Below are 13,652 nucleotides of genomic sequence, written 5' to 3'. Positions count from 1 at the left end.
CTGACCTAGGTGAGGGTTGATAAAACACCTCGAATTAGGGAGAAATTGACGCAATTGGAGTCAGAGAAGGACCGAGAGGGAAGAAAAGAGGCATGGGTCACCACCAATTCAGCGAATTTGGTGAGCAATTTCGGAATTGAAAAATACCTAATTTCTAATTTTAGGGTTTGAAAAAATTTTGGGTAATTGTATGCTATAAATAGAGAGTGTGTAGAGCAATTTGAGGGTGTTCTTGGGCTAGCCGAGATTCCCCCAAAATTGGGTTAGTTTAGGTTTAATTTTAATTTCAATTTCAACTGTTTAATTTTAGGGTTTCAAAATTTCAATTAGATTTCAATTTAGGGTTTCAATTTTAATTCCCTGTTATGTTTCAATTCTAATTTCACTGCATATGTTAAAATTGTTATTTTCTGTTAATGTGCTTGTTTTAATTTCATGTTTTAATTTCCAATCAATTCCTGTTACATGTGTCCTGTTAACATGTGTTGTTCTTGTTTATGTGTTAGAGTCATTGTTAATGTCCTGTTAGTGCCATGTAATGTTTAGTGTTAAGTTTGTGATACATGTGAAGTGATGGAAGGCTAGGCTAGAAGCCTTAGAAGCACTGAACTGATTGTGCAATGGAAGAAATCAGTGCTCATAGCAAGCTGATTATCTTGCCATTCCTTTTGTATGCTTAGGATGCAATGTGCTGATTGTGCAATGGAAGAAATCAGTGCTCATAGCAAGCTGATTATCTTGCCATTCCATTTTTGTTTGCCTGTATTCTTGCCTTAGCCTTGCTCTGTTAGTTTCACTATCATCCTTGCCCTTGGCCTTAGGCCTTGGTTCATCTTGCACTGTTTTCTGCTTGTAGTTGTTGTGTTCTTTCCCTTTGCTATATTGCCTTGTTTTGCTTGTTGAGTCATTGTCTTGTTAAATTTTCTTCATTGTCTTTGCTTCTTATTGCATTGTCTTTGCTTCACTGCCATCTTTGCTTCCACTGCCCTGCAACTCTGTTGCTTCTCTTATTCCACAGCCCTGCAACTCTGTTGCTTCTCTGTTTTCTTCCTCTTGCCTTGTTTTGCCCTGCTGTTGCTACATTCATTGCTTAGGCTGTTGCTGCTACTTGCACTGCTTGTGTTGCTTTTGCCCTGCAGCTGCTGTGCAGCACTTGTGCTGCTACTGCATTGCCTTCCTTTCTCTTGCTGCTGCTGCTGCTTCCTCCCAAAGCTCACAGTTCATTCTTAGGAATAAGGCTAAAGCCAACTGAGCCCAAAGCTCACTTCAAAAGCTGAGCCCAATTCAGTTCATTGAAACCAAAGGTTTAAAGCCCAAGGCCCAGTGCAATTCCAAAGGTACAAAGCCCAAGGTTTAGTTCATTAAGGCCCAGAAATAGGTTCAGAACAAGAAAAGGCCCAGTTCAGCCCAAGCCTAAGTTTAAAGCCAAAGCCTAGTGTACTGATAGGCTAAAGCCAAAGCCAACTTCAATCACAAGCCCATTTACACTTCAAAGACCAACTGAGCCCAAGCTCAGTTCATTTCATTGTTAAAAACAAACCCATTAAGCCCAACAGTTCCAAAGGGTATTCAAAGCCCATTAGCAAATTTAGAACCCAAAATAGCTAGAAACTACAAAACACTCCCAATCTCTGTGGATCGACCCGTACTTGCACGAGCTACAACCGACGACCGTGCACTTGCGGTATTACTGTAGGCCCGCGTTTTCATTACGCTCATATTTTCACACTCCTTCGGGCCCACCAAGTTTTTGGCGCCGTTGCCGGGGACCATTTTGCATTTAAATATAATATCTTTGAGGCCCACCAGTTAACTTTGATATCATTGTTACACGGTTTATTCCATTTCTTTTGTCGCACTAGAGAAGTATTATTTGTGTTCACAGTATGTTGTATTCCCTGGACCCTTTGCCAATCTGCAATATGGGTCTTAATACCTGTGACAACTGAATCCATGTTAATATGTTCATTTTCGAAAACAATACTACACCTCAGTTTCCATATGTGCCACATTGTAAAGCATATATATTGAAATTGATATATATATAATAATTAAACAATTTTTAAATGCTAAAATCATAGTGTTATGGTATATCAAATATATTAATCACACAATTATATGATAAAAAACTCAATTTAATGCCTTTAGAGTAGTTCACATGTAGAAAAATTAACTATTATATCAATTTCCATGACACAGTAAATTACCCAACTAGTAAAATAAAATATATATTTTTACACGTGCGTCGTGTCGGCGTCCGACGTGCGTCGGACGCGGACACGACAGTAATAAAGATGTGTCGGTGCTTCACATGCCAATACTAAATGATAGTATTTCATTTTAGAATATGGCTCGATAGATTCCAGAATCGGAGCCGTTGCCTGATGGATACATGATTGATCTAATCAGTAATCACATAGCTACTAAATTCAGATATATTGCAGTTTGGAAGTGGAATTTTGCATAATGAATATCAGAACTTTATCAAGATACAAGCAAAATATACAGCACATGCCATGAATCTTTCATTAGCAGTTAGCCCGCAATGAACTTTTCTTTACAGTTAAAATGCCTTGAAATTAAAATTACTTGCCAACTAAAGCCTTTGATTAGTGTATCGAGTGTGCTTATGAAAATTGATAAATTACATTCACATTCTCTAGCTTCCAAAGAAAGACTCAAGTCCCACAACCCCTAGAAATGGTCCGAGTATCTCCATTCTTGTCCCTTCTTCTTCACATCTGTTAGTCAATTCCCCGCATCCCATCGAAATAAGTAATCTAAGTAATAGTAACAAAAGGTTGTGAAAACAGTAAAATGATTTTGTGCAGCCATGATAATCGCAACTGAAAATTTTACTCTCTTGAAGGTATGGTGCAATAAGATACATTTCCATATATGAAATGTCCTACACGAATGGTAGTTGAGATTGTTAACACTACAAGGTTCAATTGACCAATACCGACGTTCGTAGCTCATGTACACGATGAAAACAAAACAACATCACAAATAAAAAATTACAGACCTTTACTCAGTAGAAGTTTGAAACCCAACATCAGCTTCTTCTTCCAAGAATCTCACTAGTTGTTTCACCTCCATCTCCATATGTTCCTACAAAAATCAAAAAATCAAGTCAAAATCAGGTCAACTTCATAAAAAAAAAAGAGAGATATTCAAAGAAATCGCACAAGCCAACCAAAAGAACTATACTTACAGAGAGACAAGGTCTGTATTTTTGCCAGTTTGAAACACATTCTTCTTTATCCCATTCGTCCACAAGATTAGCCAGGAGGTTTTTCAGAATGTGAAACACAGTAGGAGAAAACTAATAATATTATGTTTTGGTGGTCGGTCTAGGGTTGGTCTTTTAAGTTAATGGGGAGATGTGGTCTTAAAGGTTGTTTGGGAACCATTATATTCTAATGGATTATGATGTGATAATCCATTATCTAGCTCATAACCCGTTATATGAGTGTTTGTAAAAATTATAATAATTGGTTGTTTTAATTATAATTGGAAAAATGCATTATAAAAAAGTAAATGTTTTTAAAAATTATGATAAGCAACTATTTTTTTAACAAAATTGAATTAGATTTTTCTTTATTATTTTATTTAAAGGGAGACAAGAAATCAACAGTGGACCAAATGTTCATTTCTCCCATCTTTAAAAGCACATTTCTAAGATAATCAATTATTTAAATAAAAAAAAGTTTGTGAAAATTTATGATAAAAATGATTTTATCAAACAAGGCCTTAAAATAGGTTTTTAAGTTCTGGTGTTTTATTTATTTTAGGTTTCTTGTTTTTGATCTTCCGAATGGTTAAGCTTTGTACGGGATTGGTCTACAATCTTTTGTCGATTCTTTTGTGTTTCCATCCATTATCTGATAGTTTCTTTTTTATTTTGTTTTTTGGTTTCTTATTTTGGTCTGCAACTTATCTTTGTAATTAATGAAATTTTATGAGCTAACAGTTGCTGGTCTTTAAATATTTTTTATTTATTTTTTTGGTTTAGAACATTCGACTATCTTATTGCTTTACAAATACCACAATAACGCCACGAAAGACAAACCTACAAAAAAGACCCTAACAGAAAAGTTATCACATGATTTGAGGTTAAGAATTAGCTAGTTTGGGATTTGAAATGGTGGTCGGAGGTCCCACCATACTGCTAAATTAATCATTTTAAATTAAATTCTGATAATCTATAAAATAAAAATTGAAAAAAAAATCTTGTGAACATGAGCCAATTCCGAATTATAATGAAAAATCTATGAATAATTTATGAAAGCATCACTTATTATGTGTTGCTAATCCAATTTGTGAATATGAAACAGTCCACAAACTTTTAGCAACTATTCGTGAACTAAACCGTAAAAACGTGGCTAGATGCTTTTTTTACTCAACTTTTTGATGTTTGCTCTTCTAAGCAAGATGCATATTCTTCTACACAATTGATTGTCATATTAAAGTGTGAGATGTTTTATACTCATCTCTAATTTTCATTGTGATTTAAACTTTCAATCATCTCGCAATAGCGAGGTTAAGGTTATTAATTTCGGTAACTAACACACAAAAAGATCTCAAGAATAATCAAACTAGATGCAATCAAAATTGAAAACGCGGGACTATAACAACCACATCCAATATTTTGTTCGGCAATCTTTATGGACTAAACTCCAATATAATTCTGAGAGTACCAACTTAAAAGTGAATCTCAATCGAAAAGGATATCAAAAAGTTTTATCTCTTTCATTAGTAAATCATCAATATAGAAATCTGTGAGACTGATTTACATGAAAATAAATTGGACGACACCAAAGACTAATGTCAGAGAGTCAATCAAGTTCTATTCGACAAACAAGGTCGGATTTATCAACTATGATTTAATTACGCATAACCTATGATATTTCAATTATATAAAAAAATATAATGCGAAAAAGAAATAACACAGACCCCAGAAAATTTGTTAACGAGGAAACCGCAAATGCAGAAAATCCAGGGCCTAGTACAGACTTGAACACCACACTGTATAACAATGGTTGAGAACATTTGTTTTCTTATTTTCATAGCTACGAATGTTCAACAACAATGATGTTGAGTTGAACACGTTCAGAATCGCTAGAGTACTTGGAGTAGCGAAGAATTCAAGGAATGTTGAAGAGCCAAGTAAATCAAGCATGTTGAATGAGAATCGCAAAAGTCTATTTATTTTGTAATCCATATGTATTGATAGTTTTATCACTAATATTGACAAAAGGAGAGATTGTTAGAGCATTGCTCGGTCGAACTTGCAAGCGTTGGTATCTCAAGCTTGTTTGTCAAGTTTAGTTGATCAAAACTTGTTTATGGGTGAAAACTATTCCTTCCGAATTTGGTAATTTGGGGTGTGTGGATGAGGAATGAATCTAAACCCTGAACAAATGCACTGCACGGGAGTTCTTTCTGATTTGAGAAATCAATCTGTACAATTCTGGCCTAAACCAAGAAATAGTCGTTCCAGACTTGCTTCGTTCACAAAGTGAAGGAGATGGGGTTGATCTTAGGGAGGGAAGAGAAGAAGGTGTTGAGATTGTGAAGGTGTTGGCTATGTATGACTTGTATCAGAAAGGTGAATTGGCTTACAGAATGAAAGCTATCAGTTCTGGTGTTGAATACGATTGTATCAACACTTGGTTTCTGTTTTCTTGTCTTGTCGAAATAGGGAGGAGAACATATTTATACAAGTCATTGAGACTTACTCACGTATCTCGTGGGAAGTGGAGAAAGTGGAGTGATGGAGTAGTGGAGTTGCGGGTGTTAGTGTTACACGATCAGTCTTGCCCACTTCTCCCATCATCATTACCCGTCCATGACTTCCTGACACGTTCTTGTGATGGCGTGTTGTACGCTGCACGCTGTAAACCGCCAGACCAATACCCCAGTATGTATCCCCCAATTTGTGACATGATTGATGTCTCGAGTGTGTGGATCATGGGACCCACAGAAGGTAGCATGTGATGCTAGATTAAATAACTAAGTTATTTAGGAAGTCGATACTTGTGAAGTATCGTGTGTATTCTATGCAAGTAATGCATCGAATATACTCAGCATGTATGAAGCATCGCTGTTTGAGCGTCTTAAAATAGCTTCATGTCCAGCCTACTTCATGTGATGGTTTGGAGGCTGCGCAAGCAAGTCCTGACTTGGCCAACCACATGGTGTGGTAGAGTGGCGGATGATAATCACCACAACACCTCATTGACTAGTTAACTCCTGACCAGGGTTGTATAACCAAGCAGGTGAAGTTGAACGGACGAGATGATATTTGAGATACTCATCTGCGACCGTTAGTGGAATTAGGGTTTATGAAGAGGTGCGCAAGCATCACTCTTCAGCTTGGTCGAAACCAAGCTTGGGACGCAATTTTGTTCGGGCCGATCGTGCATGCGTGTATTCGGCATGCCGGTGTAGGCGTTCATACCTCATTGTCTCATGAAAGTGTGATCTAAGCCACTCAATTTGTTCGGCGAAGTTGAGTGGTTGAGATCGATTTGTGAAAGAAATCCGGTGCCGCAAAACCCACGCGTCATGCCAACTTCGGGCGCGCGTTTCGGGACGACCAAGCTTGGTCGGTCTTGGACGATTAGTCTAGTATACGTACGGCGGGCTGGTGTACACGTCCATACCTTAATACCCCATAGAAACGTGATTTGAGCCACTCAATTTGTCCGGAAAAGTTGAGTGGTCGATATTAGTTTGCAATTGGGAGGTGTGACCACCCCTAGTTTGGGCGTCCGAATCGAGACGACCAGGAATGATATGCCTTGGCCGATCGGGTGTGGAGATATGTGGGCCCACAGTGATCGTGTTGATACTCACTGGACCTGCTTAATCGACTCCTAGACCCTTCGTTCGATCAGGTGAAAATGGACGCTCGTGATCGAAAACCCTAATTAGGGTTTTGCCAGCCGTGCGTCATGCCTTATTTGGGCGCACGAATTGGGACGACCATCCATGTTTTTTCCTGACCGATCGGTCATATATGTAGGCGGGCCCATGATGTTTTTGTTGACATGCTCTGGACCCTTTGAATCTATATCTACACCCTCCATCTATGCCTGCGAAGATGGATGGTTAAGACTGATTTGCGACACATGTAATGTGTTGCAAACCCTAATTTAGGGTTTCTCGTCCACGCTGCTTTGGTTGGACGAATTGCCAAGCCATGCTACCCTTTTGGGGAGGCCGACCATGTGGGGTCCGCATTGGTCCTGTGTTGAGCATTCCAATACCTGCTTGAGGGTTATGGATTCGATCTAAGCCATCCAATCATGCTGGTGAAGTTGGATGGTCGTGATTATTTCTGAGACTGATATGAACAGTCCAGATGCTCAATCGGGCTAGTATAACATTCCGAGAGTTATAGCCTGTACGGGTATTTCGTACGTGCCTTCTTATTTAATGCTTGGAGATTCGTGTTGCTCTGCTGAGAGCAACAGTCAGTCGTCATGCCGCACCAATAATAAGAGTAGAGCATTACAGGAAATACAAGGCTGGTCATTCAATAATTGGTAATGCTATAATTTTATAGTGAAGAAGTATTCTCCACTTTATCAGTGGCTTTATCCTTTGCAGGGTGTCAGCGCATAAATTTGGTTTTACAATTTTAGTCCTGAACTAAAATCCACCATCAATATTAAGTCCCCTGCCTAGCGCATAATGGTTGCATTATTGTGGGGTAGGCATGAGATGGTGGCAGTTAAAGATAAAACTTATGAGACAAAGTTAGATGTTACCAGGAGAGACGGGTCATCTTGTCCTTGGAGCATGTCACGTTCAAGAGGCGTCCAGGCGAGCGTTCCCCTAGCATGATGTCGGTCTTTCCTTCTTCGATCGACCTTGCTATGCATGCTTCGGTCGAGGGGATATTGCGCCTGCTTTATCGAACGTGGGATTGATGTGCCTAATCGATGAACTGTTGCGCCTGCTTCGTTCGTGGGAGTACGCCAGGTGTGACGACGACCTTGGTGGGACCGGTTTCCTCCTTCAGATATTTGAGCCAAGAAGGGAATAGAACTTGTATGCTCCTCTTCCCATAGACAACCGTGCATGTAACCCTGAACGGATGTGGACCCCACCATGTATATGCTTCGACCAAACGTTACCATGTTGCACCTGTTTGATAGGCGTGTGGTCCCGCCTACTTCGCTCAACCGTGGGACTCATCATGCGTCTGCTTGATCGAATGTGGCTTGTTGTGCCTGCTTCGGTTAAACATGGGTCCACTGTGTGCCTGCTTTGGTCGAACGTGGGACCCGATGTAAGCATGCTTGCTTCGAACATGGGCATATGTGCATGCTTCAATTAAACACGGGTCCACCGTGTACATGCTTCAAACGTCGGCCCTGTGCTTCGACTGAAAACCGGCCCTGCCGTGTGCGCCTATTTCATTCGAATACCAGCCTTATGACCTTGATCAACTCCGGCTTCGTGGACTCGACCAACACCGGCCTTGTTTGCTGACGTGGCCCAATACCAGCCTTACTTGCTGACGTGGCCCAATACCATCCTTGTGACCTTGATCGGGCTTGACCAATACCGGCCTGACGTGACCCCAGCCTACTTGCGTGACGTGATATCAGCCTTTCTTGCGTGATGGGATATTAGCCTTGCGATCTCGACCAATACCAGCTTCGCGGACTTGGGCAACACCAGCCTCGTTTGCTGACGTGGCTCAATACCAGCCTTGCTTGCTTTACCCGTGGGACCCGTCGCGTGCCTGCTTTGCTTGGGGCCGGCTGTTTCCTCACCCAACACCAGACTTGCTCCTTGATCAACACCGTCCTTGCCTTGACGAACACCGGCCTTGCTGACGGACATCGCTGCCTCGACCGACTCGGCCTTGTTGTCTTATTTCGTTCGAACACCGGACTTGTCCCGTATACCAGCTTTGTTTCTACCAACACCGGTCTTGCTGTTGTGACCAACACCGGTCTTGTTGACAAATACTGGTCTTTCTAACCAACATCGGTCTTCCCTTTGCTCGAACGTGGCACCCAGGCGTGCTTGCTTTGCCCAAACGTGAACCTTGTATGTTCAAATATGGTGTGGGTCCCGTTGAGAGCGTTGAAGAAGCTTCTGGAGCGAGCAGGTCCTGGAGAGCGTTGAAGCAGCTTCTGGTGGAGGGAGCGTTGAAGCGGCTTCTGCTGGAGAGAGTGTTGAAGCGGCTTCTGCTGGAGAGAGTGTTGAAGCAGCTTCTTCAGGAGAGAGCGTTGAAGCAGCTTCCTCTTCAGTTTGATTTACACTTGCGAATTACATGCTTCTTGATTGACCATGTTGAAGAAGTCCCTGACTGACAGTGAGGAACTTCATCCTGTGCCTCAGTCCCCAAGCGTGATTTATATGGTTCTATCTTGTATGGTCGGTGGGTTTACCATAATAAAGATATCGCCATCTCTCTTCCGTGACTCTACTACTTCTCCGTGGGAAAATAAAATATGCAGAAGTTCGGATTACCTCTGTCCGTAGTGGTTGTTTCTACGGTGAAGCTTGAAAAACGGTTCTCAACCGCAACTGCGATCAGAAGAGAATGGGAGGAAGATGGCGCGAACTTGGCGGTATTCATATAGTGGTAGAGATCGTCTCGTTATTAGAGGGAGAAGCTAATGATGGAACCTATAGCTTCTTGATGTTGCCTCATGGAATGAAGAAGAGGGGGACAGTCCCCTACCCACGAATATCCATTGAGCCTTCGACTTGACAGATGTTGCCACGCTGGGTTCATGAGACCGTCTTTACGCCTGCGTTGCGCTTCACAGACGTCCAGGAATATCACCGGCCTTTGAAAATACTTCTGCACTCTTGAGTATATATTCGTCTTTGGAAATCTTGGAACGATAGCGTGCTTGCATCTCTCTAAATTCACCATCTTTGAGATGGGAAGTGCTAAGTGTCATACTCCTTTGCCATTATCATCTTCGGATAGTGTCTTTGAGGAGTAGGGAAGTTCCTTCATGCGAATGACTTAACTAATGATGAAGCTCTTGACATGGAGAATCTGTATGTACCTCTTAAGACCCAGGTGCAATCTCGTTTGGTAACGCATCTACTTCTTCTACGGGAGACGAAATTCTGAAAGCGTCTCTCATTGATGTTATTGTCGTGGATCCAGACATGGAATATCGTGGAAGTTGTTTCATCATTGTGGCGGTCGTGAATGTGCTATTGGAGTTGGAGTTGGCGATCTTGGACGCGCAAAATGTTGTATCTCAGTGGTTTTCCTCTTACTGCTTCCGCGAAACTGGTTCTTTCTGGCAAGGCAGATGTTGTTGTAGATGAGCGTTCAACAGGTCCATAGGATGACCAAAAGCGCAGATTCTCCAACATAGCACGATAGACATGCACCACTGTCTGATAGAGTGACTCGCCCGGATCTTGATCGACATGACGCGTGGACATCGTTATCTCCTTGAGGCTGCTCCCTTGAGGTATCGGCTCCAGTGGAAGATTGCCTCCATAGAGCGCTGATACGTTGCACCGGCATTCTTTAAACCAAATGGCAGTACAGTATAATAAAAATTCCCGAGAGGAGTTCGAAACCAGAAAACCTCCACAAAAATCCAGCTGAAACATAAAATCAAATTTACCAACTTCCACAGCAAGATCAAGAAAACTATGAGCAACTATCGAGAAAGCCAATTTGGAAAAGCTTGTTAATCATCTTCAAACTCTTCTCATAGTCTGAAAATTTGGCTGCTTTCGATACCCCCAGAGAGACCTCTAAAAGTCCTCTCCATCGTAGCTCCAGTTATCCTTTTCATCATATTGCTCACTATAATCACCGCCTGAGGATGCACGAGAAACTTGTCTATCATCAGACGATGAACCCTCATCACTTTCCTCATCTTCATCACTTTAATCCTATAAATGTTCGTAATTGTCATCATTTGACTCACCTTCACGCATGGTTCTGGAGAAAAAAATTCTTTGGATTGGCTCGTTCATCTTGAAACCGCTTGCGAAGCTTTCTCTCATGATACTCCTCCATCTTTTTCTTCTCATAAGAAACATCTGAATCCTCTTCACTGGTATCCATCTCCTCAACTGGATATTCAAAACCATCCTCAGACTCCTCAGATTCGCTTTCAGTCGCATTCCTATAACCTTTACACTTTTCTGATTTATCTGATCTCCCCTCCTCTTTCATGTCTACTCTTGCAAAATGCTTCACCCTCCATACAACAAACAAAGTATCAACATCCTTATTTTCTTTCCGACTGGATGATTCCTGTGCGCGTCTGGCTATATCCTCTTCCAACTCATCCCTCAACCTCTATATCTCCTGATCTCTCAGCGAGAATGCAAGATCATTGGCTTGATTGTATTCTGCTGAAAGAGGTGGATTTAAAGGAAGATTAATACCAATATTTGTCATTTCTATCTCTTATCTATCTAATCTTTTCCTTTCCTAGTAAATTTGAGAATGATCATGAAAATCTCTCTACTAAACCCCCTTTTAAAAACCACATTGTACCCATTAATAGCCATTTGTGATGACGATTTGTTTGTTAGTCTAAATTCAAATGCTTCACTAACCTTTACCCCCCTTGGAACCACCATTCAGAGGTGTATTGGTAGGTCACAAAATTTTGAAGAGTTTTTTTGGGTTTTAATTAAAAATCTTTGATTTCATGCAGATTCGGAGAAAGTAGCACCTATTGAGAGGCACCATTGGCGTATGGGGTACGTCAAATAGACGGGTTATCTTCATATCCAACCTAGCCAACTTTGCTAACAAACTTGCCAAAAATTACTTTAACTTTCAAAGCCCAAAACCACAAAAGTTCATTACCCAGTACCCTAATTTCTTTTACTATCAACCCCCCCACCCCCACCCCCAGAAAACTACCATAATCACGTTTGGTGGTTTGTGCAATCATTCTCGTACCTACCCAAGCAAATACAAGCCTATTTATGACTTACAAACTCTATATCTAGTCATGCTTACATATCAAATGTACGCAAGGAAGAAAATATTAGTTTGGTTTATTGGACAAACCGAAGTCTTGTAATATTGTTGCTACCAATCCCATGTGCACTTGAAGCCTCAATAGCTTTTAATATCTTCAAAAAGTGTGATGGAAGGAGACACTTCGAATTGCAATCCAATAACCAAGTTTTTACACCAATTCTCACCAGAACACTTATTAAACCTTATTCAACTATCTCATACTTCCCATTTTAAGGTTCAGTCTTTGATTAAAGATAATTTTTACACTCCTCTCCTCATCTTCATAGTCTGTCAGTATTATTAGGGATGCACCACAACAAGATTCTTTTCTATCCAAATGTATATTTTATTTTATACTCTTGGTTCTCCTCCGCATAAACATCTCTTCATATCTATCATCTTTATAAGTTATATGGAGTCTCCCAGTTCACCAGACAATACTCATCCTTGAACTTCAGATATTCAAAAACTCACAGCTCAAACGGCTGGAAAACTAAGCCTACCTTCAACCCTATATGAACCGATGTTTATTGATAAGACTGTTTATTAGCTGAATTTGATAACAAATGGAAGTGGTGTATGGTTGGCTATATTTGTTGTAAAACTCTGATTCCTATTTTTTAATTCGTTATTATATCTGTAACCAATAGCTTTACGCTCAAACTCCCACTTGTACCACATTCAATGGTTTGAGAAATATAGTTCTTATTATATTTCTGGCAGAGAGTGATTTTAACAGAGTAAACGAGCAAATACCTTGATATGCTTGTGGTCATTTAATGGTTCTTTGAGTTGTCCCTCAACCTGGTTGGCCAACAAATCATCAAGTCTCCTTTGCAGAAGAGATGTTTTGGCTGATATACTGTGTAAAATCCCAAAGGAATGTACCGAATTCGAGGATCTTCAAAAACTCACTTTCACACTTGGAGAACTAGTAGAGGCTCAAACACCTTACGGAAACCATCATTTGAAGAAGAATGTCAAAGTTTGTATCAGAGTTCTTGTTCAAAAGTCTCTACCTACTGGAATCCCTATTATTAGAGCACTGCTCGGTCAACCTCGCATGCGTTGCTATCTCAAGCATGTTTGTCAATGTTAGTGATTAAAACTATGAGTCTTGATTTCTAGTCTCTTATTGCTAAGTCTCGGACTAGGATAGTAAGTGTGGTTGAGCTCAAGGACTTCATGTCGATTCATCAGACAAGTAGAAGATCTACTCAAGGAACCGGTGGAACTTCTCGACAAAAAGGTATGTGAAGACTTGAACTTATATATCACTCAAACGTCTATCTATTATATCTCCTACTCTTTGAGACAAAAGTTGTATGCTATATATATATAGACTAGATCATACACATTTGGTATTTCGATCCGAGTATACCTTGCCTATCTATATCTCGAAATATGAGTTGGTAAGATTTTCGCTTCGACCAAGTTTATCTTCATCTAGTGACGAAAGTCATGAAAAGTTTCAAACACTTTGAAAATTGCTCTGACGAAAAATGGTCTGTGAATAACGGCTGTATAACGTCCTCTGAGAATGTTTCAATGATTGTAATGAGAGTTTAGATTATATAACCATGGATTCCATAAACCGAAGTTTTCTAACTTTGTTGATCAAGAGAACCGGAAGGATGGCATGTTGCCAAGTCCGTGAACT

At 40.4% G+C, this 13,652-nt stretch overlaps 1 long non-coding RNA gene across 1 annotated transcript; it reads right to left on the bottom strand.

Annotated features, from left to right (window-relative positions):
* Nucleotides 1-2,503: 2,503 nt before the first annotated feature.
* On the bottom strand, nucleotides 2,504-3,345 carry LOC113296651. The gene is made up of 3 exons (XR_003333095.1): nucleotides 3,215-3,345; nucleotides 3,026-3,111; nucleotides 2,504-2,780 (listed from the first exon to the last, which is right to left on the bottom strand). It is a non-coding gene; the product is annotated as an uncharacterized LOC113296651 (long non-coding RNA).
* Between the last annotated feature and the right edge of the window lie 10,307 nt (nucleotides 3,346-13,652).

This window comes from Papaver somniferum, chromosome 7 (genome assembly GCF_003573695.1).
Source record: "Papaver somniferum cultivar HN1 chromosome 7, ASM357369v1, whole genome shotgun sequence".
NCBI classification, from domain to species: Eukaryota; Viridiplantae; Streptophyta; class Magnoliopsida; order Ranunculales; family Papaveraceae; genus Papaver; species Papaver somniferum.
The sequence above is the reverse complement of the archived record's forward strand: the minus strand, read 5'-3'. Positions and strand labels throughout refer to the sequence as shown.